This window comes from Equus przewalskii, chromosome 8 (assembly GCF_037783145.1).
Source record: "Equus przewalskii isolate Varuska chromosome 8, EquPr2, whole genome shotgun sequence".
NCBI lineage: Eukaryota > Metazoa > Chordata > Mammalia > Perissodactyla > Equidae > Equus > Equus przewalskii.
Window position 1 is genome coordinate 76,149,242 of NC_091838.1, and position 20,999 is coordinate 76,170,240.

General features: G+C 39.4%; 1 pseudogene; it reads right to left on the reverse strand.

Annotated features, from left to right (window-relative positions):
• Positions 1-17,468: 17,468 nt before the first annotated feature.
• LOC139085162 (probable ribosome biogenesis protein RLP24 pseudogene) lies at positions 17,469-18,810 on the reverse strand (annotated as a pseudogene).
• Positions 18,811-20,999: the final 2,189 nt, after the last annotated feature.

Sequence of the window (20,999 nt, forward strand, 5' to 3'; positions counted from 1 at the left end):
TCACTCTTAGCTTTCCTTAAAAAACATTCATTGAAGAGAAGAGGACAAATGCTCTAAAATGGTGGGTGTGCTTGCATCCAGTCCCTTCTTAGCTCTCCCCTCTCAGCTGTTACCCACTAAAGTGACTCACTTTGTCTAGGCAAGAGCTTGTAACCCAGTGAATAAGCAATGTTGTCCTGGGACACCATTTTTTCTCACATGCTTTACCCTTTGCTTAAAATTCCCTTCCGCTGCTCACCCATTTGATGACCTGTGGACCAGTGCTGCCTCCCATGAGCAGCCTTCCCCAGGTCCCACAGCCCACGGAAAACCCTTCCTCAATTCACTCTTCAGGCTTTGGCTGCTCCTCCACTATAACACTAACCGCTCCCAATTATTATAATTGGAATATAAATTATAATACTAATAGCAGCCGCTGAATGTCTCTTCATTCTCCCATCAATTTACTATGGATGATACCATTATCTCTGTTTTATGATGGAGGGAACTGAAGCTCAGTGGGGTGAAAGAAATTGTTCAAGGTCACACAGCTAGTGAGTGGTGAACCTCTGATGAGAACGTAGGTCTAATGTCAAGCTGCGAACATCCCTGTCTTTCCCTCTGGGAAACAGGAGACCCCAGAGAGCCACAGGCTCAATTTTCATCTTTATATTCCTCAAGCCAGAAAAACTGTTGGTATTCAATAAATACTTGTTGAAAGCGTGTGAAATGATAAATCTGTTTTTGCTCACTTGGGTTATGCATGTCACACTACTGACTTACAGATGTGTAACATGGTCACCTCTTCCTGATGGAAGACCTCTTCCAAAGCCCTTATCCCTGCCAATAAACTAGGAGGTGAAGTGGAAAGACTTTTCTAAGTCACGCCATACACTCCCCTTTCCTATGATGTCCCAATAAGATAGGAACATTCTGATCTCTGACTGCTTCCTCTAGGATGACAAGTGCATCAGTTATATAATCTGCATCTCATGTTTACACAAGGTAAAATTTTGTCAAATATTTGACACTACATAAAACAGATCTCCATTTTCCAGCCTCCAATAATAGCTTTCTCACTGCACGCTAGCCAAACTGTGAGCCAGTAATATATATATTGCAGTAGCAGCACCCTCCCGTTTAGGTGTCCCTTTCTGTATCGATCAAAATAAGTTAGATTAGACTATGGTAACAAAGGGCCTGGAAGTCTCCATGGTGAAGACCAATAAAAGTTGATTGGTGTTGATGCTACTGTGCACAGCAGGTTGGCAGGGAGGTTCTAGCCATTGTTGCCACTTAGGGAACTAGGCAGATAGAGACTCCATATCAAGATGAGCTTTCACAGTCAGCACAGCAGGAGTGAAGGGATGTGAGATGTGACCATTGGCTCCTAATGTTTCTTTCCAAAAATGACACATGTCACTTCACTGACACGCCATCGGCCAAAGCAATTTACATAGCCAGGCTTATTCAATCCTTGTACCCAGGAGAGGAGCCCCAGACTATTTGTCGGTGGTCCTAACTACACCACTACATCCAAAACTTATTTAACAAAAATGCAAAGAGGTAAAATGTAACTAGGGTGGCCTAAACTCACCATCTAGGGAGACTTTCAGGGAGTTTATTGTTTGAGATATGGGGGATGCCACAATCTTCTCTCCGGAATAAGTCTGGACCTATAGGGATAAAACCCAAGGAGTAATCCATGAAAGTTATCAGAAAAGCTTGATTTTCCAACAAATAAAGCTCAAATTAGTTGATGGATATCTAAGAAATATTAAAGATGACAGTCAATAAGGCCCTACTGCTGATATTTGAAATTTGTCATTTGTTGATTTGACTTTATACCTAAATAATTTCTCTCTAACATCATATAAGATGGCATCATATAAGATGACAACGACTCTGAGTTTTCTTTTGTTCCTGATTTTGTTTTTTTCTAGTTCCAGGTAACCGACTGATTAGTTTGTGGCATTAAGAAAATCACATAAACTAATCTGTAGATGGGGATAAAAGTGGTCCAAGTCTGCCCTGGCTAGCTCGTGGGGTTGTTAATAACATTAAAGAATGTGGGAAACCCTTTGGTCACCTTTGAGGCAAATCCAGCACGATGACAATCATGAGGAAGACATCTATGTCATTATTACCCAACTCAGTCAGTATCTGCAGAGTGGAAAGATGATTAACAAGGATCCAATACCAATTTACTTGTAAAGTTCAGCATTTTAAAGTAAAATTCCGTCCTTTCCATAAAGTAATAAAGTCAAAGAATTTATGAAAATGCATTTTAAACTATTCATTTGTGCTTCATAGCTGAATTCTCAGATCTGTCTGTGTAGTAACATATGGATGAGTATAACTATCCTAGTCTTCTCTAAGCTAAAAGTATCAAACTACCTAATACTATTTTTGAGACACTATCTTCTTTTTACTATACTAGTTAATTTAACCCTTACTACAAATCCCTGTGGTAAGTATTATAATTATTTCCATCTTTAAGATGAGAAAATTAAGACACATACGGTGTGTGCAAATTGATGTTGTCATGTATTCAGGGTACAAACTCAGTCTGGCTCCAAAGTCTTCGTGTAAAATCACCTTCTTTATCACTATTCCATAAATTGAATGAGAAAATTGAGCTTTCAAGTGTTTAAGTTTATTCATGCCTAATAATAAATGCATGAATTTATTATTCATAATGTTAATATATATTTTCATATGGAAGAGGCACAAGAGAACTTGGAATGGCCCCTGAAGAGTAAATGGGACTGGATGGGCATACAGCAGGGCATGGAGCATCCCAGGAGACTAGAATAGTATAAACAAGAGCATAGCATAGAAAAGATCCAAGGGGAATTCAGGACACTGTGTGCCAATGATTATCACTGGAGTCAGTCAGGGCAGAGATACAACTCCTCAAATGCTGTCAAAGGAGTTGGACTGTGTTTGGTGAGCAGCATGAAAGCATGGAAAGTAATTAATCACATGGTAGGATCATGATACGACATGATGTGATCAGTGCAATGTGAGCAATCACATTGTCCTGGGAGGGCTGAGTAGAGGGACTTGCATACAGAGAAGTGAGGACAGAGGCAGAAACCCAGTTAGAAAGTGACTGCATTTCCCATTGATCTCTGCTCCATTATCCTCTCTTGATTTGAGACTTTCATAATTCTTGAGAGGTTGGCTTATCTTCAAAGTAGCCAGGAAGTTCGTTCAGTCTCTTAACAGCTCAGCCAATATTTTCTTGCCTGAATTTCCGCCTTGGGTAGAGAAGGGGATTATCCCATTTCCAATATATAGAACAAAATCCCCACCCTATTCCCACCACCTCCACATTTTCTCACTCGCTCTGTCTCTTGTCATCAATTTCAAGACTTTCTAGCACAGAATGTCCCTTACTGCAACCCTAGATCTGAGCCCATTGTACTAATCAAAGGAAGAACATGAGAAAAAAACAATAGGAAATAGATCTGGGTGAGTACGGTTTTTCCTCTTATGCTTAAAATATAGATACTATCACAGGAATTTTATTCTTTGATTATTCACTGATTCGTTCATCAACCCAGTTTTTCTTTCAACATTTTTCAGCAGCTACAGTATGCCAGACTATTGCTAGAGAAATAAAAATAGGTAAGGTGTTTTATGCCCTCACAGAACTCCTGAGATGAGAATGAGAAACATACCGAAAAAGAAATTATAGGTCGATATGGTGAATGCAAATGGAAATACATAGCAAGTGTATGTGACTATGTCAGAGGTGACTCTGGCCTTTGAAGGGAAGCAAAAGCTACATTTTTTCCAACATCAGATTCCCCATGCTGTGTGAGTGGCAAAGTCAAAGACAAAACAAACTCCAGAGAGAAAGTCCTTATGAGTAAGAGAAGTAAACCCATGTTAGTGAGTTCCTTCTTTGTGCAAAATTTCATATGATTATTTCATAGAATTCTAAGACTAGTCTCACAGGTAGATGACTTGTCTTCATTTTACGGATAAAGAAGGTGAGATGTTACAGGGTTATCCATGGTCACAAAGCTATGGTATGATAAAGCCACTATCTCCACTCCAAAATGCCTAGTGTTTACACAGCATTACCACACCCATGACCATGCTATTCCTATAAGAGATCCCATAAATTTTGCTTGTCTTCGTCAATAGATTTTATCTGCAAAGAGGGCAGAGATATTGTCTATCACATTCCTGGTGATGTCCTTATGCCTATCTCAGTGCCTGACTGAGTAACTGCTCAGTAAATCTAGATTAAATGACTATTTTCACCTTTGGGATTATTGTCCATATTTCAAAGGCATAAAATCATGGCTCAAGAAAGGGGGTCATGTGACCAAGATTAAACGCATAGGAAGCTGTGAAGTTGTGTTCATTTCCAGTTCACTGGGCTGACAATCCAGGGTTCTCTGCTTTCCAACCAAACTTCTTCCCAGGAATGGATCCAGGTGTTATTGGAACAAACTGTAGCATGCTTGTTAATTTATGCAACAAATTTTTATTGAGTATCAACTAAGTGCCAGACACTTCTGGACCCTGGGGACAGATTGATGAGAAAAAACCAAACAGTCTCTACCCTCATGGATCTTCCATTGGGTGGTGGTGTGGTGGGCACAGGCATTAATGGTGCAATCATCCAGCCAGATGTAAAATTGCAAGGATGAAAAGTGCAATGAGAGAAATACTGCGTGACAAGAGAGCCTAAGAATGGCAGTCTGATTTAGAGGGTTAGATCAGAGAAGGCTTTCCCGAGGACATGATGAGCAGGCAGGGGTCTCGATGATGAGTAGAAGATTAGTAAATACAGAAAGGAAAGAAGAGCAACTGCCCGGAAAGAGGCTGAGTTGATTGATCCAACAAATATTTACTGAGGGTTTACTGTGCACCAGGCACTGTAATTAGATGCTTGAATGTAATGATGAAGCAGACATGCACGGTCCCTGCCTTTATGGCATTTATGATGCTAAAAGAGAAAAAGAGACATTTAAGTAAGCAATTCTAATGGCATGTGATAATGCTATAAAAAGAGAGAGAGAGAATGCTATTGGAGCACAAAGGAGCATAGTGTATGTGTGTGGGGTGGGAGGGAGGGGCAGCCACGTCCGCAGAGGCTTCCCATAGGAAATGGAAATGTAAAGGCCAAGATCTAAAATCTGAAGAGTCCTTGGACAGGTTTTGCCAACCTGATTTTTTGGGAAGCCCAGGTGCAAAGTTCTGCATAATTGAGACTGGAAGTTGGAATCTCTTTTCATATTCTAGGACATTCTTTTAACATTGCTTTTGATGCTGGGTCTGGGTTCCCAATGGATCAAATCTTAACCCAGGGATTAGATAGAAAGCTCCCCAATTTGATACGCCCATCAGTTCCAATCAAGCTACTTGCCATTCAGATTCTTGGCTTCAGTTCCAAGTGACCTCTTCAGGGAAGCGAGACTTCCTGGTGTTCTACAAATTTAGGTGCCATTTTATCTTTCCATGGGGATCTACCAAGCACACATCAGAAGACCAACCAGCTGTTAGACATAGATGAACAGGAAGACATGCAAACATGTATAAAACATGTAGCCCCTGTATTCTGAGCACTTCAAGGAAAATACGATAGTGGAAAGGACTGTGAACTTAAAATCAGAAGTAGATTCAGATCCTGGTCTTGCTCTCACATGTTTTATTCTGAGACAGGTCATTCTCTACCTTGGGCAGCCTGTGAGGCTACTGTGGGATAACACCCTGGAGAGTCTTTGAACTCCTGTTGCTAGCAAACATGGTGCGGAAGGCATGCCGTTAAATCCATCTGAGATCTTAACAAAGGTTCTTAAGTCCTGGACACATTTTTATCCTGAGATGATGTTTTACTGCCCTGGATTTGATCTTTTTCCCTGAGGCCATTTCTTACCTTGAAAACCTCTTGCTGAGGGTAAAGATTTTTCTGGGGCCCTCAAAATTTTGCTTGAAAATTAAAGAGTTCCTTCTTTAGTTCATCTCTCTTTCTCTGCATTTTATAGGAGGCAACTGGAAGAAGAGAGATGGCACTTTCAACATCATGCTTGGGAATCTTCTTAGCCAAATCCTCCCGCTCATTACATATATTTTCTATTTTCCATGTTACCAGTAGTCTTCTTGAGATCCTTCCATCTTCACCAAAGCAGCCATTCTCACAATCAATGCCATATGTATTAGGTTGGTGCTACTGGAGTACCCCACTCTCGGTACCGAATTCTGTTCTAGGTATCTAGTGTCACACAAAAATACCCCAAAACTAACTGGTTTAAATAGTTATAACTGTTAAAAACAGTTTAAACTGTTTAAAACAGTTTAAAACAGCTATCATTTTATTATACCTTGTGATTTTGTGGGTCAAAAATCTGATCAAAGCTCAGCAGGGTGATTCTTTTGCTCCACGTGGTGCTGACAGGGGTTACTCAGTGGTATCCACTTGGCGACTGAGCAATCTGGAGGGTCCAAGACAGCTTCACTCATGCCTGGCAGCTTGGGGGAATGGCTGGAAGGCTGGGGTTAGTTGGCCCCTTTCATTCCTGATAGAGTCCAAGGACTTCCCCTGGTGGTCTCGTCAGTAGGGTATTTGGACATTTTGCATGTTGGGTCGTGGCTGTAAGAGAGGCTGAAGCTAACAGTCTTCTTAAAACAAAGGCCCAGAATGGGAAAGCGTCACTTTGCTGTCTTCTATTGATCAAAGTAGTCAGAATCCCAGATTTAATGGGAGAAGAAATAGACCCCATGTTTTAATGGAGTGAGTGCCAAGAAATTTTCAGATATCCTTAATCCACCAAAACATATGGATTTACATCCTCTACATTATCCTGTGAACAACGGGGGAGGTCATTGGAGAGTTACATGCAGGCAGTGATAGTGCCAGATAATTGTCTCAGAAACGTGCATCATAGACAGGAGGGGCATAAAACTGGAATCCAGGAGACCAATTAGGAGACAATTTCTGTACTAAAGACAAAGATGATGGCAGCTGTAATTAAGAGTGGGAGTGGGTTTTGATGGGTAGAGATGGATTCAAGTAACATTTAGTAAACAGAATCAATAGAATGTGGGAAATTGAGGATCAAGAAGAGTCAAGAGTAATTCCCAGGTAAGAGAACGGTGGTACCACTGACGAGGAGGCCATGGCAAGGACGGAGACCCTTCTGGACAAGTGATGAGTGTGGTCCCGCCTTCTTAGCCAAGCCTGAGACACAGGGTTTAGTTTGCAGCTCTCTTTTGAAACACAGACAGAAGCAGCAGCTTCTAGCCCAAATTGGGGAGGGGAAAAAAAAAACGATGATTTAGTCGACATTAATGAGATGTCAGCACTGGGGAGCCATTTCAGTTCTGCTTGAGATGAAATTTCCTTTTCTTTTCTGTTTATTTAGTAAGAGAATAAAGTGGGAGAAAAAGGATAGTTTTCTAACTCCCCCTCATAGGCCCATTCACTGTGGAGGCGATTGTGTGCTTTTCAACCTCACAGAAGGGTAGTTAGGACGCGTTCACTAGAGCTCACAAAGCTTGTTGTGAATGAAAATCAGTGTGTTATGTGGTGATTACTATGCTGATAGGCCTGGAGCTTCCTTTGCAGTGTCCTGCTCTCAGTGCCTTGGCTGAGCCACCTTCATTAACTTAATGGGCGGTTCATGGTCGGTTTTACTAACGGACGTTCTTCCAACAAATCCTCCTGAAAAGATGGAAATCTCAAAGTGTAATGTGACATCAGGAGGGTGACTGGAAGGTGATTACAGTCTAGGTCCTCTGCCTGGACTGTGACCTGACCCCTGCTCGGGAGAGCATTGGAGAACCCAGAGCAGAAGGTGCAGGACCATCTGGATGGAGTCTGAGATGAATCGGGGAGACGGTGGTCAGGATTTGGAAGCTCAGTTTAAAGCCAAGTGGCCATACTATTGATGAAATGTATATTTTTGTACAGTGTTCTTGTTTTTAAAAAAACTAAGTCTCAGATCCAAGTTTCGTGGTCTCTGAATTCAGAATGCCCCTCTTCCTATCTTGGGAAACTTTGTGGAAGTTACTTAACCTCTAAGAACTCCTTATCCTTAAAATAAGGGTATTCTTAAAAGTCAAAGGTTGTTATGGGAATTAATGAGTGAGAACAGTGTCTGGCACATGGTGAGTTCCCTGTAATTGTTAGTAAGAGCATCAAGAGTAACAGGAACGTAAGAGCACTGGTGATGGTGGTAACTTACCCTTTCACACAAAACATTCAAAACTTTCAGCGAGTTCCTCCTGTGGGTCAGGGACAGGGCTAGACATTGGTAATAAAAAGAAACATGGAATAACCTCACCTTCAAGGAGCTCCTATCAGTCCACTCATTTATTCACTCTTTTATGCATTCATTCAACTGACTGATATGCAGCTATTAATCACCTGTTGTAAACAGCACTGTGTTACGCACCAGAGAATTTACAAAAAAAAAAAGCACAACCTCTGCTCACAAGGGACTCCTAATTACTTCATTTATTCATTCTTAATTAGCCCTGCACAGATTGAGCACTTTCTCTGTCCCAGGCACTGTACTAGACAATATGATGTTGTATAAAACTCCTGGGTTATTTAGTTCCATAAAACTGCATTTTAGAACTGGGAGCAACCACGTATTAACTTCAGCTGAGTCACTTCCCTCCTTCAGCCTCACTTTCTTCGTCTGTCCGTTGGTGCTGGTTTCTCTGCTCCAGGTACTTCATAACGCCTTTGTGAACATAAAAGAAACAGTGGGTGACATTAATCTGTTACACAAATGTCCATGTGATGATAGTATTTATCAACCCTGATATGATTACACAAGTGTGAATATCTAATGGAATAAACCGAAGATTCAGGAGAGATCAGACATGATCAAACTGCCTCAGGGTACCAAAGGGCCATTCCTGGCTGTGGGATGATAACAATGGTGACCTTGCTGCATCTACTACTGATCATGATAATGAGAATAATAACAATATCCTTATTATAGAGAACCAAAGCATAATACTTAAAATGAAGTTTTTAAAATCAAAGAGACCTGAAGTCAAAATTGGCTATACCACTTTCCCACTATGAGCCTTGGATAATTTAACTCATTTTTCCAAGTAAAATGGAGATGATAATCATACCTACATCACAGGGCTGTCTGTAGAGATTAAATTGTATAGCTGGATGCACATTGCTTATCAGTCTACCTGGTGCACATACTTTGGTAATTGGTAGCTACTCATATTATTATTATTGCTGTAGCAATCTACTCGTGTAGAAATAACAGAAATAATTACATTCCTCACAAGTTAGAAAAGCACAGTTTGAAAACTGAGACTGGAAAGAACACGTAAATGAGGATCATCATCCAGGATAAAAATGCGCTACATGTAAATCTATCACAGAAAGGAAATAAAAACGCTTCAACTGTAGTGGACATAGAAATGTACTGTTTGGAAATACAGTGTAGAAAGGGAATAAAAAAACTTAACTACATCCAGTGTAAGATTATTGCACAGAAATGTAGAAGAGATATGGTGCAAAAGTTACTTCAATCCTGCTTTCTATACCACGCAGCATTTCTCCATCTATTCCGCTGACTACAGAGCCAAAAGGAGCTTCTCTGATTCTGCATCAAATATTAAAAATAGCCTCACGTTGTAATATCTTTGGGGTCTTTTGCTTTTGAAGACTTGCTGATTAGGAAGAAACATAAAGAAAGTCGATGTTTCACAGTGCTATTAATACATAAAGAAAAAGTAGATTGGTTTTAATTACTCAAATTATGATGCATGTTCTAGTAGTGGTAAAAACAGTGTCAGTATTTCGAGGAAAGTCTCAGCATTTCAAATGAAGCTATGCTTGTGGTGTATAGATGTGAAAGGTTGCCTGTTCTGGCCCTCAGTATCGATGTCAGGGTCACATGTTTATCAGAAACTTGCTTGCTCTCCAAGATCTGTGGCTTTCTTGAAACCACACTGACCTGGAGTCCATGCCCCTTCATTGTTCTTTTTCCCAGAGCACTTTGTTTGTGTCCTCATTATGGCAATTTTATAGACAGGATATTTGAAATATTAATCCAGGTTGATTTTTCCTTATATCTTCAGCCAGTACGCTTATTTCTACCATTCAGGCAGTACAATTACTTTCTAAATTCACCGCATTCATGGGAGAGAACTATCTAGCATGGGGAATACTGAGTCAAATTCTTGGCTTTTAATGCCAGATAAAGGTACTTGAAATATATAACAAAGGAAAAAGCTGAAAAGCAGACTCCTGACATGATCACAGGAAACTTAGAGAAGGGATAGTGGCCTGAAAGGCCATGGCCTAAAATGTTTAAGCATATCTTTGTTTTCTCACCATTTTAAGCTGGAAATAAAATTCTACATTTCCTTTAATATAGTAACAGAGTTACTATTTTGGCTTCTTGCATCCAGTGTTTCTTCTGAGATGTATGACATCAATCTCTCTTCCCTTTTTTCGCATGTGATCTGCTTTTAGTCTTTGAAAGCTTTTGGACTTTTCTTTGTGATCTTCTAAAATTTCACCTTTTTATGATAAAGTGTGTGTGTCTTTTAACCTATATAGCACAGTCTGACCTTCCAAATTGAGAATTTTTCAGCCAATATATCTTCAAATATTTCTTCTCCTGGTAATGTTTCCCTTTCCTGGAATTCCTGTTTTAAAGGTAGAGATATTTTACCTCTACCCTTTATATCTATTATCTGCATTGTTACGTTTTTTCTTTATTCTTCTTGGGTGCTTTATGGGAGAGGTCCTTAGCCTGATATTTCAGATCAGTAATTTGTTTTTTGACTATTATGTTGTGTTTTTCTACCCTTATACTAAGATCGTTATTTCAACTATATTTTTCCTGGGTAGTATGCTCAAATTTTTCTTCTTTGTAATTGCTTGTCTCTGATTTTGTTACAAATATTCTCCTTTATCTCTCTGAAAATACTTTAAGTGCCCGTTCTATCTGACCATTACTTTTGGCTCGTGTGGTCTAGATTCCCTACTCTTTTTTCTTTACTGTATTGAAGTTGTTCTCATGTGTTTCATGATGTTTATCTACGAACTCACAGCTCTTTGATGGAAATCTGAATGGGCTGGAGGGAAGCAAACAGCTCCCCCTTTCTACTCGCTCCTCAAATAACCAGGCCTCTCAGAGAGTGACCTGTACCTCTGAGCAGGGTCATGCTCCTTTTCAAGATGGTTTATGGAGTGTAGAGGGAGAAGGAGTTGAGAAGGCCAGCTTGTCTACTTGTACATGCTGTTGTCCTCTTCACCTAATCAAGTCTTAGACCCCCTACTATATCCATGTCATCCTCGGATAGCCCATGTCTGTTGTTGCTCTCTTCAGCCATGAACAATCTTGAGGGCAAAAGGAGGGCATGCCTGAAATGGAAACCCAGTCTATCCCTCGACTGAATCATTTCAATCTGTTCTCCTCTGTGACACAATCTCTCTCAACACAAGACCCAACCATATTCTCTCTTTCCCAGGGCTTCCCCATGGGTTCCATGCTTACTGCTCAAATCCATCAGCCTCTTTATCATTTTTTTTGTGGAATCTCAAGGTTGAGTATCAGGGAAATAGCCTGCAACCCAGATTAGTTGACCACCTTGAGAACTAGAAATTCTCCAATCATTTGCACATTTCTTATGTTACATTATTATGTAGTCACTGGATGAGGAAATCCAAGACACATGAGTTGCACTAGGTAATTTTCTTTTTTTTTTTCGTGGAAGATTAGCCCTGAGCTAACTACTGCCAGTCCTCCTCTTTTTTGCTGAGGAAGCCTGGCCCTGAGCTAACATCATGACCATCTTCCTCTACCTTTTTTTATACGTGGGATGCCTACCACAGCATGTCGTGCCAAGCGGTGCCATGTCCACACCCGGGATCCGAACCGGCGAACCCCGGGCCGCCGAGAAGCAGAACGTGCGAACTTAACCGCTGCGCCACCGGGCCGGCCCTGCACTAGGTAATTTTTAAATGAGGAAAGGAACCTTAGTAGCGGAAAAGATTAGAAACCCTTGCTATACTTATACCCTAGTGGTTTCAAACTCTTCTCCTCCAAGCTTTAGGGGTTCAGTAAAGGACTCAGGGGTTGCAGATGGATGTTTAGTGTCTTGAGCTCCCTTCTATATTTCAACCACCTGTCCTACTTATATCTGATATATATATATATCTGTATATATATATATATATAACATACATGGGGTGTCTTGTAAAATTTAAGTGAATAAAAGGTTTCAAGGATAAAAGCAAGGTTTGAAAATCACAATCATATAGCTTTTGCAGTTGACGAAGCACTTTCGTAGACAATATATCATTTGTTTTTCTCCAGACACTTTAGAGAATGACTACAATTCTACTACAATGAACATCATTTTGGAAAGGAGACTCTTACAAGGTCACATGGCTAGTAAGTAGCAGAGGTTTGACCAGCAGCCAGGTTTCTCTAAGTGTGATTTCTTTTTTCTATATAAGGCCAAACTTTTTTGGTATACATCCAAACAGTAAATATTTTAGAATTTGTGGTCATATGGTCTCTGTCGCAACTACTAAACCCTGCAGTTAGAGTGTAAAATCAGCCATCAACAATGTATGAATAAATGAACATGGCTATGTTCCTATAGAACTTTACCTATGGACATTGAAGTTTGAATATTATATAATTTTCATGTGTCACAAAATATCATTCTTCTTTTGATTTATTCCAACCATTTAAAAATGTAGAATCTGCTGTTAGCTGGCAGGCTGGACAAAAACACTCAATGGGCCAGATTTGGTTAATGGGTCATTGTTCACCAACCCTTGACCCATCTAATTATAGCAGGAATAGAAGTAACAGTAATTAACGAATATTGACAGGGCAGCCCTCTAACAAGCTCACTTCTGGAAGAAATCCCATGCTGTGGTTAAATGGTCCTGGTTGTGGGGCTGGCCCAGTGGCATCGTGATTAAGTTTACATGCTCCACTTCAGTGGCTTGGGGTTTGTGGATTCAGATCCAGGTTGAGACCTACACACTGCTCATCAGGCCATGCTGTGGCAGTGTCCCATATACAAAGTAGAGGAAGATTGACATAGATATTGGCTTGGGCACAATCTTCCTCACTAAAAAAAGAAAGAAAGAAAAGGTCCTGATTGGGACAATTACAAGGAGGAAACTGAGTAGAAAAACTAGAGGCCAGCCTGCTGCATCATGGTTAAGTTCACGTGCTCCACTTCAGTGGCCCAGGGTTCGTAGGTTCGGATCCCAGGCACAGATCTAGCACAGCTCATCCAGCCACACTGTGGTAGCATTCCACATAAAATAGAGGAATATTGGCAGGGATGTTAGCTCAGTGACAATCTTCCTGAAACAAAAAGAAAAGATTGGCAACAGATGTTAGCTCAGGGCCACTCTGCCTCACAAAAAAAAGAAAGAAAGAAAAACTTGATGCAGTGTGGCAAATGGGGCTTGTGGAGGTAAAAAACACTTTAAAGTTTGTTTAAAATGTCTCCATTTTAAAACGTCATTTGATCTTCACAATATCACATGTGCTGATTCTTATTCTCTCCATACAAATGAAGAAACAGGATATCTTCTATAATGTGTCTGAAGTCACAAAAATCGTGTATGTAATCAGGATTGAAATCTAGAAGTGGATGAAACCAAGTTCATGTGCTTGTCCTCTACACCACATTGCCTCACGTGGGGTGCTAAAAAAGAGGAAAGAAATAATATAACAGGCATGGCTTTGTGAGGACTTGACATATTTTCAGGGAAGATTCCATCACAATCTCTCTAAGACTCACAACTTAGTATGAAAATAGCAGAGAATTCCAGCTTAAAACCTGAAATCATTGAAAAATGCCTTCTGGGTTATTTTTAACAAAAGTAAATTTTCTGTATCAAATACTCAGAGAGCCATCCAAAACTGTCAGTATTTCACATCTCTGCACCCAGGGTTGAATAATGCTGTCTGTTCTGAAGTTATGAGGAAGGAAAAATCATCTTCAGGTAAAAAGAATATTACCTTTTCAGCAAAAGGAAACAAAATCAAATTAGAAATGGTAGCATTAGTTTTTTTTTTTTTTTCCAGCTCTCTCTCCTCGACCACAAGGAGAGGGGATACAGATCTTTTGTCCCCACTCATGACGTCAGGGATACCACCTTCCAGATAAAAGAGCCATTTCTCTTAATAGGCAATTCACTCTGCATTCTAAAATAAGCTTTAACACACATATTTTAGAACTAGGTCATTCTGGCTCTCCAAGATGTTAATTGCCAGAAAGACACCATACAAACATGGTTATACCCTAGAAGAATAGGCACTCTTTGAGACTTGCAGTGGTGAGGAGAGGCCCATTGTTGTACGCAGATCTAAATCCACACTGTGACTCCAGCTCCATGCTTCTCTTCAGTACCAATGAAAAATAATATTAAAGTAACAGCCATAGCTTTCTTGATGATGGATAGGCAGCCAAACACATATTTCTGTCTAGTTTCTGCTAGTTTTAAGAGATTGGGATATGGCTGTGTTTGGAATAGAATTGCTAATGTTATTTACCGACCTTTTGGTATCAAGTATGTGAAATGGGAAAAAAAAAAACTCCTCCAACTTGATTCTTTTCTACCCAACAGCCTTTGTCAGAACTGCGGAACTCTACTTCTTCAGAGCTGGGCTCGCCTCTTATTTGCTTCTCCCTCCAGGGAGAAGGGTATTAATTTAATTGGACAGACTCTAAGACATGTATTAGGCCAAGTGTAGTAGCGAGCAAGGTCTAAAGGTCTCCTTTTGAGGTGTGGGCTTCTCACCTTCCTCTGCCACCTGTTTTACTCTATGAGAAGGGATCAGTAAGTCACACGTGGCTCCTTTCTGATGCTGAAAGCCAGCCATCTTCCTCTTTCTTTTCTCTTTCTTGCGCCTGTGCCTCAGACGGGCAAGCAGATGGAAGACCTGTCCTTCCATAGCACCTTTGCTTGAACTATCTTTCCTCTGTCTCATCCTTCTCTATGTCTGGAGAGGGATAGAAGTGTCTACGTTTCCCATGCTCCTGTTCTGCCGCTGTTCAATTTTCTCTCTCTCCATAATATTGGCTGAAAGATGGTAAAATCATGAGACTCAAGTGACAGCTCAGTAACAAGAGTGAAGACCCCATTAGGCCTTGAACCCAGGCCATGTACTTTGGGCTAACCTCTCAGAATTTAACAAAAGTGGAATTTTTTGTCCTCTCATCTGTTTCTGTGTCGTGTGTGCACATTTCTCTTAGGGACTTCATAGGTAGAAGGAATGTGGTGAAGGTTGGACTCCAGAATTTCTACTCCCATACAATAATATTAATATAATAATTGATATTATCCAAGATTTTAAGAAGACTTTGATTAATTAAGAGAGGAATTTAATCAGACTAAAAGGAGATAGTTTCATAAACAACAAGGCTGTGCTGTGTTTCAATGTTTCCTTTTCCTCTAGCATCTTTTTTGGGTTTAGTCGTACCCCAGATTCATTTCCTACACATCCACCAAAGAAAACCTCTGGAATGTGATTCAGGAAAGCTGAGTATTGAAGTGATATTCATAAATATTCTTAAACTGTCCTTGAATTGTTTTTCTTATTTACAAACTTGAATTTTAAAAGCCAGCCCAACTAACCTCACATAATTGTTATGAGGATAAAATGCAATAAGAGGTTGGAAAATGCTTTGAAAACCAAGGAACGATACAAAGAAGAGGACATCTAAAACAATGAAAATGTTGTATTATATAACCCAAGATACTGTAAGTCTCACAGATAAGAATTGCCGTATTAAAGGAAATATGGAGAGTTAATTCCATCACCTCAAATAGAATTTCCAGCATCTAATTAATCTTTCTCTGCAGTCCCACTGTTGGACTTTTCAAGTCTATTTAACTTTTACGTTGAGGAACTTGTGAAATCATTTGGAACAGAATTCTTTCAGCACAAACCCAGCATCAATGTCTCCACATCGCTTCATTTTTGTCATAAGATACTTTGCTTTCCTCTAAAATGGGGAAAGTTGAGATGTGATCAAATAAAGAAAAAGAAATTACAGACCTTAAAAGAGCTACTAACTTGCAGAGGGTGCCGGCTGCTTTGGGGAAATACTTTTCTTTGAAAGTCAAGGAAAAGAATCAATTTATTCTATACCAGCAAAGTCCAAGTCCAAATAATACATCGGTTGGATACCAGCTGGATGAGAAACACGCTTTATTCATAGCCAAGCTCTTATTCTAGTGAAGAAATGCTTTCGAATGTGCATGTTGTTATTTCTTGCTTCAACCCAGTGGGAGCTTCACTCATGTTCAAGACTCTAGTTTAAGATTGCAGTTCTGCCCTAAAATAGATGCAACACTGTTGAGTATAAAACATCATCAAGTGTAATACTAGGTGGTCTGCTCCTCATGCTCCTGAATGCCATAGTGAACTCACCATCTGCTCTGGACTGACTCACCTTCCCCCAAATTCATGTGCTGGAGTCCTAATTCTTAATGTGACTATACTTGGAGATTGGGCCTTTCAGGAGGTAATTAAGGTTAAGTGAGGTCATAAGGGTGGGGCCCTAATATGACAAGATTGGTGGCATTATAAAAAGTGGAAGAGAGAGAGAGAGATCTCTCTCTCCATACACACATGCTTAGGAAAGGCCATGTGAGGACACTGCGAGAAGGGGACCATCTGCAATCCTGGAAAAGAGGTCTTACCAGAAATCAACCCTGCTCTCAACTTGATCTGGGACTTCCAGCCTCCAGAACTGTGAGAAAATAAATTCCTGTTGTTTCAGCCGCCTAATCTGTGATATCTTGTTATGGCAGTTCAAACTGACTAACACAACGTCTCTTGCGTAGCTATTTCATTAACCTCCTTACGGGCCTTGACAAGCAATAGGAGCTGTCCAGCAATGAAGAAAGAGAGAGCACGTTCCAGCAATAGGTGACAGAAAGCTTGGGAAGCCGACATCACAGGTGCAGAGAATGGCTAATGTACCTACAGTGATGACGTAATGTTTGGTAGCAACACTGACTTTTAAGGTGAAAATGAATAACAATGACTAAAATATTTTTATCACACTTTATCGAATTTGGGGAAAGTATTTTTTCCTATAGTGCACCTAGAACACACCACAATTTTTCCCACTTCATGCAGTTCCCAGTGTTTAGAGCTTACCCACCCTGTCATCCACCTTACTCCAATTTTACGTTCCTACCTTCTACTTACATTTCATATTTTTATTTAGTTATCACTTCCTCTGCAAGTTTCCTTGTCATTGAAGCTTACTGTTTAAATCTTATTTTAAACTTACAATAAACAAAAAGGGACTGACTCTTAAATGGGCTTGATGATCTTCTAACTATGCAACAATAAAATTATTTTGTTTGTATTAATTTATCTTAGATTTTGAAGTGTTCTCCTGCATTCATCCACTCCCCATTTGGCTATCTAGAAAGACTGATTTTTTTTTTTTTTTGTAGTACCTTTAAATAATAAATCTGTAGGTACTTTAGAAATGATTTTATTGTATGTGCAAATAATGGACAGACACTCTAACAATAAATTCTATTTTCTAAAAATAATTAGGAGCTTTTTAAAAGAAAACTATACAACAGATCTTAAAAGGCATTGGGATTCCTCTGCTTCTGTATCATTGTTAAGCTGCAAAAATAAAGCTTCTTTTATCAGGAATCTCAAAATAGAACTGAGTATTCTCCACAGTGGAAATTACAGAGCATAGTGCCATTTGAGGAACAAAACTTCAGCTCTCACTCCAAACTGCCTCTCAGAACAGTTAAGCCAGGTCAAACAGTCCAACATAATTAGGCTTCAATATATGAGGCCATTATGATCATCTAAGATGCCAATAAACCAAAACAAGAAATGTAAAGAGGATAATTATAATACAGGTTGTCAGGTCTTTGTTGCATCCCTTTCATAACATTAATAAATGGAACACTTTACCACAAAAAAAGTTTATATATTTATACATCACCAGCCATGAATTTTTGTCATTAGTTATTACATAAATGCTGCCTGGTGCCATTATCCAAATGGCACAACCATTTTATGTCCATAATTCATTTCTGTATTTACAAACAGAATTTTCATAATTTACATAAGTATATCAGTGAAGGTTTAAAAGTGAGATGCAATCTAACATCCATACTATCTGACATTTCATAGATAGCAAAGTAGGAGAGATGTATTTTTAATCACCTTTCATTTGAGTAAAAATAAACTAGAAGTTCTAAGTTTCCAAAGGAGATTTTCAAATGCACTTATATAAGAAATGGGTACAGACAGTGAGATTTTATGAAACATCTTCCATGTCCACATCCTCTTGTAACTTCTGTACCATTTTTTCTTCCAGCTGCTTTCCTTTGCCTGCAAGAGGGGCCCGGATGAGATGGATGTTTTGCTTGACTTCTTTGATGTCCTGAACTTTCTGTAGTTCTTTATTCTTCTTCAACCTGTTCATTATAAATTTAGCTTGGCGTTTCTGTTTGATCTCTTCAACTCTCTTCATTGCATCAATAGTTTTATTCCATAGCTCTCGCTGGTATTTGACGGGTTCATTTCTACGTTTTTCAAATTCAAATGAATTATCCACGGTAAGCTCTTTACCAGCCGCTTTCCGGAACGCTTTGGTCCACCTGACCTTGCGAGGGTTGCGCTTCTTTTTAAAGTTTTTATGACACTTGGATTTACAGAATCTGAACACCTTGCAATCGTTGCGGATGAACATCATGCCGTGGCCGGGGTAGATGGGCCCCGAACAGAAATAACACTTCTCGATACGCATGTTGAACCCGCGTGGGTACCCACCAACTAGACGCCGACCTTGAGAGGCTAGAAAGACTGATTTTTTAAAGAATTTTCACTATTATTAATTTATTATTATTATTAATTACAGTGACTATCATACTTAAACATACATCTTTACATGTTTGTCCGGTTTCTCTTTAGCGTAAATTCCTAGGTAATGAATGAGTGGGTTAAATCTTTTTTTTTTTAATTGCAGTAACATAGGTTTACAACATTATATAAATTTCTGGTGTACATCATTATATTTTGATTTCTGTGTAGGTTACATCATTTTCACCACCCGAAGACTAATTACCATCCATCACCACATACATGTGCCTAATAGCCCCTCTCACCTTCCTCCCTTCTCCCTCCCCGTCTGGTAAAACACCAATCCAATCTCCGTCTCTGCGTGTGTTTGTTGTTGTTTCTATCTTCTACTTATGAGTGAGACCATATGGTATTTCACTGTCTCCCTCTGACTTATTTCACTTAGCATAATACACTCAAAGTCCATCCATGTTGTCACAAATGGCTCGATTTCATCAGTTTTTATGGCTGAGTAGTATTCCATTGTGTATGTATACCACATCTTCTTTACCCATTTGTCCCTTGATGGACACCTAGGTTTCTTCCAAGACTTGACTATTGTGAATAATGCTGCAATGAACACAGAGCTGCATGTATCTTTAGGCATTCGTGCTTTCAAATTCTTTGGATAAATATCCAGCAATGGAATAGCTGGATTGTATGGTGGTTCTATTCTTAATTTCTTGAGGAATCTCCATGCTGTTTTCCATAGTGCCTACTGCACCAGTTTGCATTCTCACCAACAGTGTATGAGAGTTCCCTTTTCTCCACATCTTCTCTAACACTTGTTATTTCCTGTCATTAATTACAGAGATTTTGACAGGTGTGAGGTGGTATCTCATTGGTTTTTTTTTTTTTTTTTTTTGAGGACGATTAGTCCTGAGCTAACGTCTGCCACCAATCCTCTTTTTGCTTAGGATGATTGTTCTTGAGCTAACATCTGTTGCCATCTTCCCCTATTTTATATGTGGGATGCCTGCCACAGCATGGCTTAATAAGTTTTGTTTAGGTCCATGCCTGGTATCCCAACCAGGAGAGGACAGATTACTGAAGTGGAATGCAGAAACTTAACTGCTATGCCACCAGGCCAGCCCCTCATTGTAGTTTTGATTTCCATTTCCCTAGTAATTAGAGATGTTGAACATCTTTTCATGTGCCTGTTGGCCATCCATATATCTTCTTTGGGGAAACATCTGTTCAGATCTCTTTCCCATTTTTTAAGTGGGTAGTTAGTTTTTTTGTTGTTGAGATGTATGAGTTCTTTATTTTGGATATTAACTCCGTATCACATATATGGTTTGCAAATATCTTCTCTCAATTGTTAGGTTGTCTTTTCGTTTTGTTGATTGCTGTGCAGAAACTTTTCAGTGTGACATAATCCCATTTGTTTATTTTTTCTTTTGTTTCTCTTGCCCAGTCAGACATGATACTTGAAAATATGCTGCTAAGACTGATGTCAAAGAGTGTATTGCCTATGTTTTTTTCTAGAATTTTAATTGTTTCAGGTCTTACATTCAAGTCTTGTAGCCCATTTTGAGTTAATTTTTGTGTATGGTGTAAGATAATGGTCTACCTTCATTCTTTTGCATGTGGCTGTCCAGTTTTCCCCAACACCATTTATTGAAGAGTTCTCTCTCCATTGTATGCTCTTGGCTCCCTTGCCAAAAATTAGCTGTCCATAGATGGGTAGGTTTATTTCTGGGGTCTCGATTCTTTTCCATTGATTTGTGTGTCTGTTTTTGTGCCAGTACCATGCTGTTTTGATTACTATGGCTTTGTAGTATATTTTGAAATCAGGGAGTGTGATACCTCCAGCTTTGTCCTTTTTTGTCAGGATTCTTTTGGTTATTTGGGGTCTCTTATTGTTCCATATAAATTTTAGAATTCTTTGTTCTATTTTTGTGAAAAGTGTCATTGGAATTTTGGTAGTGATTGCGTTGAATCTGTAGATTGCTTTAGGAAGTATGGACATTTCAACCATGTTAATTCTCCCAATCCAAGAGCACAGAACATCTTTCCATTTCTTTATGTCTTCCTCAATTTCTTTCAACAATGTTTTATAGTTTTCAGTGTACAGGCCTTTCTCTCTTTGGTTAAGTTTATTCCTCAGTATTTTTTTCTTTTTATTGCACTTGTAAT